The sequence below is a fragment of the Symphalangus syndactylus genome, chromosome 9, assembly GCF_028878055.3.
Source record: "Symphalangus syndactylus isolate Jambi chromosome 9, NHGRI_mSymSyn1-v2.1_pri, whole genome shotgun sequence".
NCBI lineage: Eukaryota > Metazoa > Chordata > Mammalia > Primates > Hylobatidae > Symphalangus > Symphalangus syndactylus.
In genome coordinates, this window is record NC_072431.2 from 12,615,034 (window position 1) to 12,628,433 (window position 13,400).

General features: G+C 35.3%; 2 long non-coding RNA genes across 2 annotated transcripts in view; one reads left to right on the top strand and one right to left on the bottom strand.

Moving 5' to 3' along the window:
• Positions 1-10,561, top strand: part of LOC134731401 (uncharacterized) — a 127,109-nt gene extending 116,548 nt beyond the window's left edge. The window contains exon 3 of the long non-coding RNA XR_010113620.1: positions 10,453-10,561. This is a non-coding gene — a long non-coding RNA (uncharacterized lncRNA). The remainder of the gene's footprint in view (positions 1-10,452) is intronic.
• LOC134731400 (uncharacterized) overlaps positions 1-13,400 on the bottom strand; it is a 68,330-nt gene that overhangs the window by 26,582 nt on the left and 28,348 nt on the right. The window lies entirely within an intron of this gene.

Here is a 13,400-nt window from a genome sequence, read left to right on the forward strand (position 1 = left end):
AAAAAGAAGGGCATATAAACATCTGTATCCCTTTAAGTGGTGGAGTAATCACTTGTGATTTTCCCCACCATGCATGTTAATAAATTTGTATGCCTTTTTATCCAATTAATCTGCCTTTGTCAGTTGATTTTCAGTGAAACTTCGGAGGCCTACGAGGAATTTTCCCTTCACTCTTGTATAACATAAAGGTCTATTTTGGCACCATTAGCAAGTCAGAGCAATGGGCAGACCAGGGGGAGAATGGAACAGACAGACATTCAAAGAAACAAATGGACTGCATCCATTCTTTAACATAGAAAATAAAATAATATGCAGGCTTTCTTTTGCTGGATTTCTGTCAGTGTCTAGTGTTAAAGAGTTGTTAGTTTCCTAACAAATAAATCATTTTTGTTTTAAGCACTGAGGATGTAATCTTTACTCCTTAACATGGAAAAATATGCTATAAGTTATCAAGCTTGCTTTAGTGCAGGCCATAATATTGATTGAATAAACATATGATAATTGTTTCCATTATATTGAAAAAAAACTTATATTCTTTTTTCTCTTCTTGCTTCTCATTTCTTTTTCAATGATTTATATAAACTGTCCATTTCTTAGTAGCAGTGTTTAGTGAATATTTCTTCCAGAAGCTGAAGGAACTTAGACAAAAAATTAACTCCGATTCAAAGAGAAAATAAAGTTTATTTTTTCCATGCAATTTTCTGCCTTCACAAAATTTGATTTTATCGAACGGTGCTAAACTTTATAAATACAATACATAAAATACAATTTCAACCTTAATAAGTCAAACTGAAGGTTTAATATTCATCTAAAGAAAGAAAAGCATGTTAAGCATCACTATATACTACATTTAAATATGTTTCTGATCTTTTAAAAACATTTATATAGTATGTATTCATAGCCCTGAAATTAGATTCTTTTGCAAGAGTTTGTCTTGATCTCTTGTCATAAATGAAACTTAGGTAAACATACTTTTTATAATGCTGGTGTAGAAAACAATTTTGCTGTCTTCAGAAAGATTGCTTGTTTGCATGATCATGTATGAGGTGAGTGAAAGAAGGAGACAGGAGCTAGGTCAGCCAGTTTTTCCGCATGTATTATAATTTTCACAATGTTTTTTAAGTTATAAAATACATTTATCTTAATGCAAGACCATAGAATATTTCAGACATGTTACTACAATTGGATATTTTATATTCAACAAAAGAAAAATGCAGACATTTCTGGTATGAACACAATCTTAAGGTCCTAGTTAGACTAAATAAATTCAACCTGTAAACCATAGAATATGACTGTCAAGCTGTGCCTAATAAAAAGCATAAAACTTGATAATTATACTTTGAAGAAAATATAGTGAAAATGAGTAAATTTCAGATCAAGTAATAAATTTTAATTACTGGAATTTTCATGTATGGGAACACTAAGGGACAAGATAAATTTCTCTGAAATTATGAAAGTTGTATTGATAGCTATTTGTGAAGTACCTGCATTTGACTTTAAACATCCACCTTCCAAATTGCTTTATGACTGTTGTTAATATTACTCTTACTATCCATATAAACATGCAAAACAATCAAGATCTATTGTATTGAGCTGTGGTTTTCATAAAGGATAATCACTCATTCAAATTTGCGAGTACTCAATGTATTAAAAGATATTTGCTAAATCTCATGAATATTTTGCTAGGCTTAGCTCAAAGACATTAGAGATAGTGTCCTATGGAGTTTTTAAATTAAATATAAATTATTTTATAAATTATTGATTATGGGCTAGATGAGGTTTATCACCATGAATTCAGTTTCATTGATAGATTGACTCGAATAATTTTTTTTAATACCCAGAGACCTGGACATAAAAAATGGAAAGACAAACATGATAAATTGACGTTTTTTTTTTCTCAGCAGGTGTGAGAAAGGACAAAGAGATAAGATAGGTTGGGGACATTCACACCACCAAAAATAAATTTTTGTTATTTGGGTTTAAGTCTCCTCAGGGAAGAAATTAAATAGAAGAAGGGTCCTTTACATTGGGAGAAAATCAAGGGATCAACTAAGTAGTCGTTTATGGATGGTCAAATAATAAGTGCAATTGGAGGTTGTTAATAAAGCGGTGTAGATACAGTTTAGAGATGAAGCAACTGCTGGTGATATTATGTAGAGAATAATATGGCTGTGTATTTAAGTAGCTGAAATAAAGTACAACTGAAATGTTTTGGAGGTCAGAAAATAAAATTTACTATGCTGTAGAAGTCCCTGTAAGGGCATGCAAATCAATAGGGACAGTGTTAGTTGTTATGACTTGAGACAGAGAAGTATAATTATTCTACAAATCAAAATCTTCCTCATATATGAAACATTTTTTCAAACAAAACAGTGAAAATGCATCACCAAATTTCATATACCATGAATGAGAAAGGAGGTTTTGCAAGAATGTGACATATAGATGTCTTGAAGACACCTCTGGAAATCTAGATGAATGTACTCTCTACTCTCTTGCCTTCATAAGAAACGAGAGATTTATCCTTGAGAAGACTGAGGGAGAAGTGAGAGCCAGGTGAAGAAAAGGAAGATTTGGAGTGAATAAGGTACACCAGTTATGATTTCCTCTTAAACAAAAGGTTCATAAAGTATAAAAATGTAGGGGTAAAATAAAGGAGTAGTAACTATGATGAAAAAAGAACAAAATAGCAAAAATTAAAGATGAGAGTACAGTAGGGAATATACAGACTGAAACTAATGTTTAAGTTTTCTGAAGTAATGAAAACATTGGCTTTGAGCTGGCTTCTACTAGCCTAGGGGCAAAGGGAATTTTCTTCCCTCCCACTTGTGAAGTTTTGATGATTTTGGCCTATAAAACAAATGGGAAATGAACAAATTAGTAGGAAAAAAGGCATACTTTTTTCTTCTTTTTTTTTTTTTAAGAAAGGGTCTCACTATGCTGCTGAAGCTGGTCTCGAACTCCTTGGCTCAAGTGATCCTTTTGCATAGGCCTCCCAAAATGCTGGGATTACAGCTGTGAGCCACCATGTCAGCCCGATCCAAATTCATAAATGTGCACATAGACATGGGAGTTGCACAAATTTGAGACTCATAAAAGGGCCAAATGACTGAAGTTTTTATACCAAACAAAAACGAAAAAAGGCTTTGGACTTGAAAACAACTAAAGAGAGTTGTAGAAGGAAAGCTATGGTAAGCAAAATCTGTCTTGTTAAAAGATAAAGTCTATTAAGTAGCAGCTCTCAGAAAGAATAGGTGGTAATCCGTGGTCAAAATTTTGGAGTCAGATTTTTAAAGTGTCAGATTTGTAGTAGCTTTTTACAGTGAGTTAATCTTTCTGAGATCCGAGTGAGTCAGGTAAGCAGGGCTGGGGCTCAGAAAAAGCATTTGCATTGCTGTTTAATTCACTTACGAAGATTCCATCTACAGATGTAAACCAGCACCATAATGAAAAGCCTTTTAGAGCTCTTCTTGCGTATGCAGGACTTCTGAAGAGCCATCTTGAAACATGCCAAAGAAGTATATTTTGGGTGGCATATTTTGATTTTCTTCACCATAATTCCAGAGAGTCATATTCCATAAGGCAAATCTACCTACGCCCTTATTTACAAGTATTTTAAAGCCTTCTACAGGTCTCAGGATCACATCTAAACTCCTTCATTTCTTTAGTATGACCTAAAATGATATTCTTTGAATAGTTTTTCAATATGCAGTATGCCAACACACTGCATACTCCAGTCATATCAAAACTATTGCTTCTGTTGTGTTTTTGATGGAATGTGTGTACGCTTTATCTTCTTGAACAATTTTCACCCAAGCTATAAGTCTTAGCTTTTGTTTCTTCTGTGAAGGTCATTCAGGATTGTCTCACTTAGAGATATAATTCCCCATGAATCTCTTATGTTTGCTCATGTCTATAAATTAATAATTATTTGTTCAGATTCACCTAAATTCCAGATAGATAACAATTCAATTTCTAGATATATTTAGGGGTAGTATTTATAAAGATCTTTCCATTTCTCTGTAAAATTTTGCTTAAAATCTCGGGTAGTAAAGATAATGCTTCTCTCCAGAAAGAGGATAGGCACGTTTTCCAGAAGCCCTTTTATAAGGTTTGGGGTTTCCTAAACTGAATGATCCTTGGCTTTGACACAAACCCAAGGTGAGCCCAAGTCTGTCTCTGCCTTGCCTGAATGGAACTTGGTGGCTAGGAGAATCAATGCAAGCAGAAAAACTGATGCTGCCTGCTGTGCCTTAAGTAAAAGTAATCAAACCGTCTAAATCCATATCTAGGCACACTGTGCCTTGCAAGTCAAAGCTATGGAAATGTGACAAGATTTTATATATGTATGACTCCAAAAATTTTATGAAAAATAGAATTAAAAGATAAAAATAAAAATGTGTTTCATTTCTCAACATTAGCTCCATCACATTCAAAACACTTTTGTCGGCCGGGCGCGGTGGCTCAAGCCTGTAATCCCAGCACTTTGGGAGGCCGAGGCGGGCGGATCACGAGGTCAGCAGATCGAGACCATCTTGGCTAACACGGTGAAACCCCGTCTCTACTAAAAATACAAAAAATTAGCTGGGCGTGGTGGCGGGCGCCTGTAGTCCCAGCTACTCCGGAGGCTGAGGCAGGAGAATGGCGTGAACCCGGGAGGCGGAGCTTGCGGTGAGCCGAGATTGCGCCACTGCACTCCAGCCTGGGTGACAGAGCAAGACTCCGTCTCAAAAAAAAAAAAAAAAAAAAACCCAAAACACTTTTGTATGTAATGATACCAGCCATTTAGTCCATACTTAAAGAACTGAGGGTTCTGGGAATTTAATCGTGTCAATGCAGTGTTTTTACATTAACTGAAGAAAAATGAATGCCCTTTAAATATTTTTTTTAAGATTAGAAAACAATGAATTCAGAAAGAGCCAAATCAGGAATGTAAAGTGGATGCCCATGAATTCAGAAAGAGCCAAATCAGGAATGTAAAGTGGATGCCTAATTATTTTCCATCAAAACTCTGCAAAATTGCCCTTGTTTGATGAGAAGAATGAGAAGCAGGCTGGTCATGTTGAAGACTCTAGTGAATCTTTTCCAGGCACTTTTCTGCTAAAACTTTGGCTGACTTTCTCAAATTATTCTCATAATAAACAGATGTTATATTCTTTAGCCCTGAAGAAAGACAAGTAAAATGCCTTGAGCATCCATCAAAATGGCTGCCATGACCATTTACTCTAGACTGGTCTACTTTTGCTTTGACCCGACCATCTCTACTTCTAGGTAGCCATTGCTGACAATGATTGGGCTTTATCTCATGATCACACTGTTAAAGCTGTTGTATCTCCTGTTACAATTATTCCAAGAAATGCTTTAGGATGTTGATCCCACTTTTAAAATTTTCGTTGAAACCTCTGCTTTTGTCTACAGCTCCTCTGGCCACAGTGGTTTTGGCGCTTATTGAGTGGAAGCTTTGCTCAACTTAAATTTTTCAGTCTTCCCTGTGTAAGCTGAACCGATTTAAATGTCTATGATGTTGGCTATTGTTTCTGCTGTCAATCGTTAGTCCTCTTCAACTAGGGCACAAACAAGATTTTTTTTCTCGCAAATTGATGTAGATGGTCTACTGCTTCAGGTTTCATATTCAACATCATCTCATTTCTTCTTAAAAGAAGTTATATATTTGTAAACTGTTGATTTCCTTGGAGCATGGTCTGCATCAAGTTTTCATGCAGCTGCAATGATATTACCATTCTTCCCCTTAATGTCACCATAAGTTTAATATTTGTTGCTTTAATTTTAGTAATTTTCATTTCTCTCATAAGGGATCTTTTCAAACTAGTGTCTTATTCTTCTTAGTGCCTCAAACTCGATCCTATTCAGAATGTAATAAATTTATTTTGGTGCACAAAATAACATGCATAATTTTTCATATACACATATTTTAATTGAACTTTTTGAATATCGCTCTCTTTCTCTTCCTCTCTCTCAATCCCTCAATATACATTTATAGATAGATAAATAGATATATATTCAAATATTAGATAAATATATATTGAGAAAGAAACAGAGACAGAGAGAGATACAGAGACAGAGTGATAACTAGAGATACAGAAAACTGGAGAACCCTAACTAAAGGTCTGTATTAGTCCATTCTTGCATTGCTGCAAAGAAATACCTGAGACTGCATAATTTATAAGGAAAACAGGTTTAATTGGCTGATGGTTCTGCAGCCTGTACAAGAAGCATAACAGCTTCGGTGTCTGGGGAGACCTCAGGAAACTTACAATCATGGTGGAAGGTGAAAGAGAAACAGGCATGTCTTACATGGCTGGAGCAGGAGGAAGAAAGAGAGGGGAGAGGTGCTACACACTTTTAAACAACTAGCTCTTCTGAGAATTCACTATACAGTACCAAGGAGGGATGGTGCTAAACCATTTATGACAACTCTGTCCCTATGATCCAACCACCTCCCACCAGGCCCCACCTCCAACACTGGGGATTATATTTCAGCCTGAGATTTGAGTGGAGACACAGATCCCAACCATATCAAGATCCAGAAATTACTTTGGACAAAATGACAATTGGATCTAAATCAAGTACTTTTAGAATGAGATTCAAGACCACATTGGTCCAACTCCAAACTTGTGATATCATCTCCTCTGCCTCTTAATAAGATATTGAAGGTGTTGCTCAATGCCAAAAACTCTAAAATATCAGTAAGAAATGGAATGTTAAGATAAATTTAATAATGTTTCAAATTTATTTAGAATGTATTTCAAGTGAGTAATGTTTGTACTAATAGAAGTAATAATGTTGATTAAGAATTCCCCAATTAGCTAATAAAAGCAAGCTGCATTATTCACTTCCTTATTCATAAACTTGTCAGTATCACTCAAGGTCTTCCGAGACATAAAACATTATGAATCAATATCAAAGTTTAAGATAAATAGGCATCACATAGTCACCTCACAAAAATATCAGCAACTCCTAAGGTATCAGTGTTTTTTGAGATTTTTACAGAAAGATAGTGTAGAAATTGAATGAATTCTATCATCAGTGTTAATGTGTAGTCTACTAACATGTTAAAATGCTATTTTTATAGAAAAAGGTAAGATTGCACTTTTTCCCCAACATCTACAAAAAAATTAAAGCAAAGAATAGAGAATAATGCTATTTTCACAGTTTACATCATTCTAGTTTGATATTTCTGTGCTCACAGATGGTTGTTTTATATATCTGGATGTGGAATTAAGTAAGAATGAATTCCAAGGTAACAGAAGGGGTTGTCATTAGCATTTCAAACAGTTGTTAAGTTGCCTAAAGGTATTTTAGTGCTTTTCCTAATATTTTCACAATCAGATTTGCCCTCAAGTTTTTATCACTGGTATTGAAAATAAACTAATTTCAAAGGTGATAACTAAAACACTCAGTCTTAGTTTTTATTTATTTTCTTTCTTTTTTTAATATTTTCTAAATTTTATTTTAAGTGCTGGGGTACTAGTGCAGAACGTGCAGTTTTGTTACATAGGTATACATGTGCCATGGTGGTTTGCTGCAACCATCAACCCGTCACCTGCATTAGGTATTTCTCCTAATGCTATATCCCTCCCCCAACCCCCCACCCGTCAATAGGCCCTGGTGTGTGATATTCCCCTCCCTGTGTCCATGCATTCTCATTGTTCAACTCCCACTTAGGAATGAGAACATGCTGTGTTTGGTTTTCTGTTCTTGTCTTAGTTTGCTGAGAATGATGGTTTCTAGCTTCATCTTTGTCCCTGCAAAGATAGGTGATTTGACTTGAAAGATTCACTGAATGTTTTTGGAGAGGAGAGCTTAGGGAACTAAGTTTCTGGAGTGGCATATAATAAAAAGTTTTAAAATTATAATATATTATCATGTAAAAGTGGTCATATTTTATCACTGTTTATGATTTGTAATTAAATATGGTACTTTGAAAGAATTGGTCATGGTGATCTCCAAGACATTTTGCTCTAGATAACAATACTTTCTACCACTCGCTCAGTTCCTCAGTAAATTAATATTTGCAAAAGTAAATGTGTATATGTTTAAATGTCTTGCCTTGTATACTGCATAAATGAAAGAGAATCAAATATGCAATGATCTGTGTCTAACTTCTAAAATATATACTTTTTGGGAATGTATAAGGAGGAATTATGGGTGCCCAATTAACAAGTATCAGTTTTACTGACATCTCCAAAATGTTTTTCTGAGTGATAAGTCTGAGTACTCATGGAAATATACAAGAATGGCTTTCTCTATCAAACTTAAATGGTCAACCCAGAGGTGACTTCCAGGTTTTAGTATATTAAAATATGATATATAATTACTGGCTATGGAAAAAAGGATGAAATTATTTTGTATGACTCACTAAAGCAAATCATTAGAAACTTTTAGATTTGAAAAATGTAAATGATTTTGTGATATTAGTATATTTGTAGTTCTCGCATATTTTGAAGAAAATATAAACATGACCTACAAGGTCCTAGAACATATCTAGATGTACATGGGTTGACACCTGTCCAGTTTAAGTCGCAGATTTGTTGATATAAGGTGAATAAAATATTGTGTATATATATATGCATAACATTAATGTATTATAGTGCCCAAATTAACAATTGACTGTATTTTGGGGTATACATTTACTAAATTTTTCACTATCACCTGTGGATTGTATGGTATATTAAGGGAAGCAAAGACCAATACTATAACTCTGTACTTCTAAAAAGAAATATATTTATTTATTCATTAAAGAAATAATTACCTAGCAGTTATAATAAAAGTGCTAGAATGAATACTTAGAAATTATAAAAATGAGTTACTCAAATTTCTCTCATAAGTGAGAAAGTAGATATAATTAGTAATAATTGTTATAACAATAACGCATATTTATATAATCTGTGACCAAAAATGAAATACTGAAAGTTAGGTAGTGTTGGAGAAATATAATTAAAATAAAATACCCTCCAAACTCAAAAATCTCTCCACAAAGGAACAGGAAAATGAAAACAAATTTATTATTATTGAGATTTAAATCAGCCTGTGATGCACATGACAAGAAATCCACTAAAAGTTTGCAGAGGAAAAAAAAAATCTCATTATTTTGGATGGTCAAGCAAATACCACCCACCATATGCATGTTCTCAAGTTATACAGTAACCTACCCTCAATTAAGAGGACTTGACAGCACCATTTCTCACACATAGTTCATTCGAAATTCACTTGGTATTTGCAGTGACCATCTGTGTGAGCTAATTGGGTTTTCCAAGGGAGAATAAATTTATAATATATTTATGACAGGAGGTAATTTTACAGTTCGGTGCCAGCTCTCATTTTCTACCCCCAGACAAAATTAGGCTGCTACCCTCCTAGAAAAACTGGGAGATAAGATCCCTATCTTCTTGATGATTATACTTTAAAGAGATTAGGTCCTTGAGGAAGACATTCCTGGGTCTTAAAGCTGGAAAAAGTCTTACTTAGCTTTTGAAAAGATTTACATACATTTCAAAGAAATAGAGAAAACACTCAAATTACAAGTTTTCTAAAGTAAATGCACCAAGAAAAGGAGGTAGTCTCTTCCCTTATTTTCAATACAGAAAATACGTTTCTTACTTTTGTATTTGACCTTATGGTAGTTATAATTATCATAATTTTAGACACAAGAACTCGTTTTAAAAGTCAATATAACTTAAGAGACAACATTAGCAACTAAAAGAGCTAATTGTCTGTATTAATTAGAATTCTTTTATATGGAAGTAACAGAATTTTATGTTAACCAAAGGGGGAAAGAAGGTAATTTCATTGTGGGAATAGAGTCTATCAAAAAATACTGAGTATTTTTTTCCTTTCCCAAAGAAAAAAGCTTTGAACAGGGTCAAGTCCTTCACTTTATCTTCTGAGTTCCCTTTTCTCTTTTCATTTGTTAATTCTTTATTCTTGCTAATGGAAGCTTTCTTTTATTCTAAGCCATATGATGGAAAATGCGGCTGACTCCTCAATTTACCTACTAATAGCTGAGCCTTCAGTAGAGGGACTCATCAGTATGTTGTACTCACTTCAATTGACGGTCCTTAAATAAAGGGGTAGTATGTGCACCTTTGGTCATAGGCAGCAGTGGATGCTGTTGTGGACGTCTCAAACCTCCCTTCCGTCTTAAGGATAGTTTTGTCCAGGTACTGAGAATCCTGCAGGCTTACAGCACTATGTGGTAACTGCAGAAGAGAGCTGCCTCACCCAAATCATGTCCTATTCTGGAGACAGCTTGAATTTAATGACTGATAAAGGTGGAGGTATAAGGGCCTGAGCCCCTCATTAGATATCCTGACAATTTCTAAATCCGTACTCAGATCTTCAAAGCTCTTTGTGTAGCTGTGTGGGTGAGCTGAATCCTTCATGTGGTAGCATCTTCTTTCTCTGCCCAAACCTGTTTCCTTCCTTTCTCTGCAGGTATTGATCACCAAAGCTCTACCTAATAAAGCTGGCACACAATTTTCCTTCTAAAAATCTACTTCCTAGGGAAAACAACCTGCAAAATCTGCAAATCTTCAGACCGGTGAACTGTTTAAAAGACAGTGAGTTCATATATTACAAACATATCTATTACAATTGTAACTACGTGGATAGTAGAAGATTTGCAAAGCAAATAATAGTTCCAGAGGGGGGTTAAAGGGTGAAGAAAAACCAGACATTATTGACCAGACATTCAAATCCTGACTATACAACTGCCCTTCTATTGCAGCCCTCTATAAAAATTATAAAGAAATATTTTTTCATGAAAAATATAAATAAATTATATTGGAGCCTCAAAACTAGGAAGGAAGGAATTTAGAGGAGGGTGTATGTTAAATAAATAAATAAATGTATTCAAAAATAAAAAAAATGTATTCAACAGTCAAATGCTTATAAAGAGACTAATAATATACTCAACAATTGAAGATTAAAGAATGAGTCAGATATTTATAGAGGTATTGAAATGAGAATGTGTGTAAGGTGCAAAGATAGAGAGGGGCATTTGGACCAACAATAACAAAGAGACAGATAGGCAAGAGGAAGTGAACTATTTTGTTTTGCATTATTAGAAGTTCATGAGAAAAATTAAATGTTTAATGATTACGTAGGTTGTTGCCAGGTTGGGGTGACTTAAAACCAGATTATAGTAAGTAGTAAGTGTACTTAATTGAGTAGAGAGTTAAGAGTTTACAAACCAAAGAGTACCATAATTTGAACCATGTTCCTAAATGATTTGCATAAGTTGGCATTATGTCACATGTCCAAGATGATGGCAGGCATCAATTTCACATTTTACAAATACACACAGACATATATGTGTGTGTGTGTGTATATATATATGTTTATATATGTGTTTGTATGTATACACATATGTATACATACGAACACACACATAAAACATATGCAAATGTGTGTATGTGTATATATGTATAGGTCAGTATATTTAGATCTAGAGAGCTACATCATTTAGGAAGTAAAAGTACATCATATATAATTCATTGTATATGTACAGTTATATATATAATTATTAATATATGTTACATTTTTTAAGTTTCTTCAACTTTCTATTTTGAGAAAATTATTGATTCATATGCTGTTGTAAGAAACAATATATAGAGGACCCATATACGTTTCACAGTTTCCTTGAATGCCAACATCTTACATTAACATCTTGCATAATTAATGCACAGCATCATAACCAGGAATTTGACACTGATACTATACAATCCAGTGACCTTAGTCTTATTGCACCAGTTTGACTTGTACTTGTGTGTGTGTGTGTGTATGAGTGTGTGTATTTGGTTCTGTGTAATTTTATTCATGTGTACATTCATGTTACTGCAGCCACAGTCATGACAGAGAATTGTTCCATTACAAGAATCTTTTATGGGCACGTTTGAGAACCACAGTCACCTCCATTTCACTATTTCCAGTGCCTGAAACCACTAATCCATTGTTCATCTCTACAACTTTATTTCAGGGGATGTTATATAAAAGGAGGCATTCAATGTGCAAACTTTTAGGATTGCCTTTTTTTCCACTCATTTTGATGTCTTTAAGATAAATCTGACTTATTTCATGTGTTTATGAATCGTTGCTGGTTTTTGTTTTTGTTTTTTTTTGAGACAGAGTTTTGCTCTTGTTGCCCAGGCTGGAGGGTAATGGCACAATCTCAGCTCACCACAACCTCTGCCTCCCGGGTTCAAGCGGTTCCCTGCCTCAGCCTCCCGAGCAGCTGGGATTGCAGACATGTGCCTCCATGCCTGGCTAATTTTCTATTTTTAGTAGAGATGGGGTTTCTCCATGTTGTTCAGGCTGGTCTCAAACTCCTGACCTCCGGTGATCCACCCCCCTTGGCCTCCCAAAGTGCTGGGATTACAAGTGTAAGCCACTGAGCCTGGCCATATTGTTGCTTTTCATTGATGAATAGTATTCCATGGTTTGGATGTATCCTGATTTGTTTAACTACTCTATCTATATATCCGTCGTTCTACCAAAACTTCACTGCCTGGATTACTGCAGGTATACAATAAACCTTACAGTTCAGTGGCTTGATTCTTCCCACTATATTCTTTTTCAAAACTGTTTCAGCTATTGTAGGTCTTGTGCTTTTTCACATAAATTTTAAAATAAGCTTGTATTTTTCAACACAAAACCTTGCCAAGGTGTTGCTGAGGACATTATGATAACTGCAGGAGGCAGACAAATGTCTAAGCAGTTAGGGGCAGGTCCTTGGTGAAACTCCACCTTCAAGCCAAAGATAGCTTAAAGCCTAAAGGCCAAGCTACAAGTCAAATCCATAGTCTGGATTGAGAACTTGTCTTCCTGTTTGATGTGCCTTCCTTTGACTGATCCCCACTCTTCATCTATTTTACATACACCTATCCTTCCCTAATAGTTTTTACACTGTGCCCAACTTTGACTGGTGCCTTTGTTTTAACCTTTTTTGCATACTCACAAACCAATCAGCATGTACTCCCCTATCCTGTCCCTATAAATAAGCCCCAAACTCAACCACACTGGGTGATGACCTGACCTTCCCATCCCTCTCGGCTGTTTTGTGACTCAATAAAACTCTCCACCCTACCACTCTTCAAATGACAGCATTATCTCATTCTTCTTAGATGCTGAACAAGAGCTCAGGACCCACCAAACGTGGGTACACACAAAGGCTATAACACTGGCCCTCTGCCCTTCCAGTGGGAGGCAGCTGCCCCACATGATGAAAGCACTGGCAGTGCCCAGCCAGTCCTGGAGCCATGGGCCACAGCAGGGCAAGAGACTGACTGAGCTGCTAACATGATGCTATCTGTCGGACTGCAGAAGGCAGAACTAAAAAAGCACTGTAACACCCACCCTGGGACTTCAGGGATGCAGATACCCCT